Raw genomic sequence first — 6,358 nt, forward strand, 5'->3', positions numbered from 1 at the left:
TTGAAATAAATAATATTTTTAAGACATTTTATTCAAACTTATACACATCTGATTTCCCAGAGGATGATTCGGACATGCTAAATTTTTTAGATAACTTAGATGCCCCCTCTATAAACCCCGATAGTAGGACAGATTTGGATAAGCCCATTACAATTAATGAAGTAATCAGCTCCATTTCAGCTATGCAAAGTGGGAAGGCCCCCGGACCAGATGGCTACCCAGTCGAATTTTACAAAAGATTTTCATCCAAATTAGCCTCTCTGTTACTTGAAATGTTTAATCATTCGCTGGATCAGGGAGCCTTGCCACAGACCCTCACAGAAGCTAATATTACACTTTTGTTAAAACCTGGAAAAAATGCAGCTGATTGTGGCTCCTATAGGCCCATATCACTTCTAAATGGTGATGTTAAGATACTAGCCAAGCTTCTTGCTATTAGGCTGGATACTGTTATGATGGACATAATTTCGCCAGATCAGACAGGCTTTATCAGAGGTCGCCACTCTTTTTCTAATATACGCAAGCTCCTCAGTGTCGTTCACTCTCCCGCATCCTTGAAGATTCCCAAGGTGGTGGTCTCCCTGGATGCGGAAAAAGCATTCGATCGGATTGAGTGGCCCTATTTATTTGCGGTATTGGGAAAATCTGGATTTGGGCCCAAACTTATATCTTGGATACGGCTGTTGTATGCATCACCTAAAGCAAGTGTAATCACTAATAAATTGTGTTCTAAGTCCTTCTCACTGTCCAGGGGTACCCGGCAAGGCTGTCCTCTTAGTCCACTTCTCTTCGCTTTAGCTATCGAACCTCTCTCCATTATGCTGAACACCTCACAACGCTTTAAGGGAATCTACAGAAAACAGTTAGAACATAGAGTGTCCTTATATGCGGATGACTTATTGCTTTACATCTCAGACCCAGTGTCATCTGCCCCTGACATTGTGAATATGTTACACCGATTTGGCAGGTTTTCAGGATATAAATTCAACTTTTTAAAGAGTGAGTGTTTTCCAATTAATAACTTAGCCCTCCAAATTGCAGAAACAGATTTGCCCTTCCCTCTCTCTAGATCAGGATTTAAATATTTGGGAATTAATGTTACCCGTTCATTCTCTGGTTTGTATGACAAAAATTTTACTCCCCTGATTAATAATCTTAAATGTGACCTTCAGAAGTGGAGTGTTCTAAACCTAACCCTAGCAGGAAAAATAGCATGTATTAAAATGAACATATTGCCGAGGTTCTCTTTCAGAGTATTCCAGTCGTCCTTCCGAAGTCATTTTTCAGACTTGTTGATAAACTGTTGTCTTCATTCCTATGGGGTAACAAACATCCCAGAATTCGTAAGGAACTCCTTCAGAGGCATAAGTTAGAGGGGGGTATGGCTCTGCCCAATCTGATGTATTATTATTGGGCAGCAAACCTACAAAAATAGTTTATTGGATTCAAAGACCAGATGCTGATTGGTGCCAACCAGAAATTAATGCCTCATCATCATCATCACTCCCTGCATTAGTTACCTCAAAGCTCCCCCTCTCTCCTAAACAATACTCCTCATGTCCGATTGTAATCTCCACCTTAATGTGACCTAATTTGGTCACAATTTCGACAAAATTTCAATCTGACAGACTTCTCTCTTTATAGTCCCATCTGCAATAATCATGTCTTTCTCCCAGCCAAATTAGATCATGTCTTTGTCCAGTGGCAGAGGGCAGGCTTAAGTAAATTCAGTGATCTCTTTTGCCACATTTGATGCTCTCTCCACCAAGTTTAATTTACAGCGCTCTAACCTTTTCCGCTATCTCCAGATTCGCCAGTTTGTTCGTACCATCAGCCCATGTTTTCCTAATTTACCTCCAAAAAAAGGAATAGATATCATTCTGCAAATTCTCACACACTATAGAGGTCTCATCTCAAAAATTTATAATAGTATCACATCATTCAATAAAGTGACGCTAGATAAGATTAGAGCAGACTGGGTAGAAGAACTTGGAATAAATATCTCCAATGCAACCTGGGATGATGCTTTATATAGAGTAAATGGGTCAACCTCATGTGCTCGCCTTGGCTTAATTCAGTTCAAGGTGCTCCATCGAATCCATTATAGTAGAGCCGGACTCTCTAGGATCTATTTTAATGTCAGTGAAACATGTGAATGTTGTCATATAGCTAAGGCTGATCTGGCCCATATGTTCTGGTCCTGTAATAAACTGTATAATTTTTGGATTACGATATTTAAAACTTTATCTGAAGCTTTTAGCAGAGATATCCAACCTAGTGCTGAAATGGCTATATTTGGAGTCCCAGGGGAAGTTTCATCAATGACAAATAAAATTAAAAACGTGCTTGCTTTTTCAACTCTCCTTGCCTGGAGAAGAATCCTGTTGGAGTGGAAATCAGCACATCCACCCAAATCCTCCTCCTGGATGAAAGACCTGATTTTATTTCTAAAGTTGGAAAAGATAAAATATTGCATTAGGTGGTCAACCCAAAAATTTCTATGAAACATGGGCCCCTCTACTATCTTATTTTGAGAAACTTGAAGTCCTCCCACAAGACTGAAAATTAAGAAGGCATGATTCCATATCCACTTTTTCTCATTTTTATTTTTTATTTATTTTATTTTATTATTATTATCATTATTATTGTTTTTATTTATGTATTATTATTTTAATCTTGTATATTTTCATACCTGTAACCTCTTCCGTATATCATTGGAGGTGTGCCTTTCACTCACCGAATTTATTTTTAATATTTAATTTATTTTTCGTGTTGGCAGCATGGTGGGGATGGGTGGATGAATGAAGTGTGAAAGACAACACAGTTGGTATTACTTATCAGATTGTCCTTTTTTTCAACCTAGATACTAATAAGTCGTATTTGGTCTAGGTGCTCTAGCTCACCACGCCTGACCCTCACGGATAGGAGATGGGCATAGCTCCCATCTTAAGGTTAGCTTTTGTTTTTTGCTCGCCGATTGGCAGTGTTTTATTTTTTATGTATTTTTGTTTTTCATGTGTATCATGTACCCTTTTCCTCTCCCCCTCTCTGCCACAGTGCAAAATAGACGAAGTACATAATAGGATCTGCTTGGTGAGTGCTATCCTGCACTCTTTATTTTCCTTGTCAGGTAGACGCCACATCTGCCATTTCTTGATAGATGCCTGCTATATTACTAAATGATTAGAACCATAAAATTAATTTGTTGGAATGTAAATGGGATCCAGAACCCTGTAAAGAGATATATAATTCTATCCCATCTTCAATCCCTGAACTGTGATATTGCCATGATTCAAGAGACGCATCTTACAAAGCAGGAGTCTTGGAAATTGAAACAAAGATGGGTGGGTCAAGTGTTTTCCTCACCGGGTTCAGGAGCTGCCAGAGGTGTTAGTATACTAATTGCTGATATATGCACAGTGTTTGAGTGTGTGGCTGCTGTTCTGTTGTTTTCTAAAGGCCCGAACATACTCGGGCGGAACGTACGCGGAACGGACTCCGCGGAGGTCCACGCGGACTTAAAGCGGACGTCCACAAGCCATGTGCGCGCAAAGCTCAGATTTTACGACCGCTTGGACTCCGCTCCGTGCACCAGTGACTGCTCGGCATGTATTTTTCACATCGCGGACATTTTTACAGGAAACTACAACGCGGAAGTGCACTCGACTATGAAAGCCCGAATGACTGCAGACATTCTTCGCAGAGTCCACTCCGCTAATAGTACGCCTGAGTATGTTCGGGCCGTAAGGCTCGAAGTTCAGCTCCAGCACCTCTTTAAGTGTTTTGCCTACGGATGAGCGGTGGCTTTTTTCACTTTGAGTATACTAATTGCTAAAAGAACTTCTTTTACACCTTTGGAAATAAGAGTGGATGATGATGGGCGTTATGTTGTTCTATCAGGCCTACTCCAGAATCAGAAATGCACCTTGGTTAACATCTATGCACCAAACTCAGCTCAGGCCCTCTTTCTCTCTCCGCTCAATACTTTGTTAGCTCAGTTTGCGGATACGCCTTTACTGATCAGCGGGGACTTCAACCTAGTCAGTGATTTTAGTGTTGACCGATCGGGTGGCCCCCTACCATCTGATAGAGCGTTATCAGCAGCTTTTAGTGAGATGCGGAGCCCACTGGCATTGACGGATGTGTGGTGTTTGGTAAATCCAAAAGAGCGGATGTACACATATTATTCCCATGCACACAATTCCTACTCTAGGATTGACCATCTCCTCATCTCATCCAGTCATACCATGAATGTTATAGACACAGAAATTTATAGTATACTCATCTCAGACCATGCACCTCTGTCGATGACGTTCAGCCCTACATTTGATACTCATCACAGAACAAAGCAATGGAGATTTAACAACTCTCTATTGCAGGATGTAGAATTTGTTTCTCTGATAAGGCATAAGAATAAACATGAATTCAGTCTCCTCCATTCAAACGGTTTGGGAAGCGTTTAAAGTAACATGCGGGGACTGGATAATTGCCTATTCAACTGCCAAACATGGGTTAAGAAATGAAAAGAAAATCAGATTATTAGAAGAAATTAAGAAACTAGAGACCCAACATATGGTTGAAACAACAAATCTAGCCTTGAAGAGGAAGCTTCTTATGGCAAGAGCTGACCTACAGTCAATACTCCACAAAGAGACTGCCTTTGCCCTGTATCGTCTGCGTAGGAGACATTTTGAGAGTGGTGATAAAGCGGGTAAAATGCTTGCCTATCAGCTCAAGCAGCAGGAGAACAAACACTCAATACCAGCAATACGGGACAGCAGTGGGCACATTATTGCAGAACAAGCTTCAATAAGCTCTGCTTTTTAAGAGTTTTACTCCAAACTATACCAGGCTGAATGTCAGCCGTCTCCCCCTGGGGATTTGCCATTTGCGAGCTTTTTGATTGCAGTGAGGATCTCTGTAACCCGGACCGGTGCCTCCAATTCATCTCTATCCAGTGCACTCAATTTAGGAAGGGGGATATCCTTAAGTAAATCCACCATCTTGTGCTCCTGTAGTTACACTATAGAATTCTATAAACAATTTCAGAGCATCTTGTCTCCAGTCCTGACCCAATTATACAATAACATTATTGAAAACCAGTCAATGCCAGTGACGATGCGCTCAGCTACAATTTCACTCATTCCCAAATCAGGAAAAGACCATTTTTGACATGGGAAATTTTCGGCCTTTAAGTCTACTAAATAACGACTATAAGGTGTTTACAAAAGTTCTGGCCCTTTGACTAGAGAAAGTTATCACCTCTTTGGTACACATTGACCAGGTAGGATTTATACCAGGCAGACTCCCAGCCAACAATATGAGAAGACTGCTTCAAGTCATGTTTAAAGCTTGCTCCCTCCAGTGTCCAGCGGTAGCGATATCGCTGGATGCGGAGAAAGCTTTCGATAGACTAGAGTGGTCTTATTTGTTCCAGATATATAAAATATGGTTTTGGATCATTTGCTATCCAGTGGTTAAAGGCCCTGTCGCCGCAGTTAAAGTTAATGGTCAGATCTCAAAGCCTTTTCATCTCTACCGCGGCACAAGATAGGGCTGCCCCCTGAGCCCACTTATTTTTGTTTTAGCTCTGGAACCACTAGCGTGTGCCATCCGTGAGAATACTGACATACTAACTGGCATAAGAATAGGTGGCCCCGACTTTAAGTTAAACATGTATGCAGATGACATTTTATTAACTCTATCAAACCCAGTTCATTCAGTATCCAAAGTTTTGGAATTAATCAAATCCTTCGGCATGTTCTCAGGATACCAAATCAACTGGAATAAGAGCGAAGCAATACCACTGAACTCTAAAACATTTTCAGTGGACCTGAGCAATACCCCCTTTGTATGGAAACCTGAAGGAATGAGGTATTTAGGAATAACCATCAGATCACCGATTTCCAAAATTTTTGAGCTTAATGACACCCCCCCCCCCATTAAGAACAATTCGAGAAGACATTAAAAGATGGACGGCTCTCCCACTGTCACTATGGGGTAGAGCAGAGGTCATAAAGACAAATACACTACCCAGACTGTCGTATTTCTGCCCTCCCATTACAATTTCCACAAGGCTGGTTTAAGGAGATTGAGGTTCTATTCACCGGCTTTTTATGGAAAGACAAGAAACCCAAAATAAACCGCAAAAAGCTCTCAGAACTAAGATCTCAAGGTGGTCTGGGTGTCCCAGATATATCTTTGTACTACCTGTCATACAATGCGAGATTTCCACTCTCTTGGGGTTACAACAATATCACGACAAAGGGCACCTGGGATTGGCTGGAGAGAGAATTAATCAGGGAATGTAACAGGTCCATTTCTTTATCCTCATTATGGTACTGTCCAAAACTGCCGT

The sequence above is a fragment of the Epinephelus moara genome, chromosome 11, assembly GCF_006386435.1.
Source record: "Epinephelus moara isolate mb chromosome 11, YSFRI_EMoa_1.0, whole genome shotgun sequence".
Lineage (NCBI taxonomy): Eukaryota > Metazoa > Chordata > Actinopteri > Perciformes > Serranidae > Epinephelus > Epinephelus moara.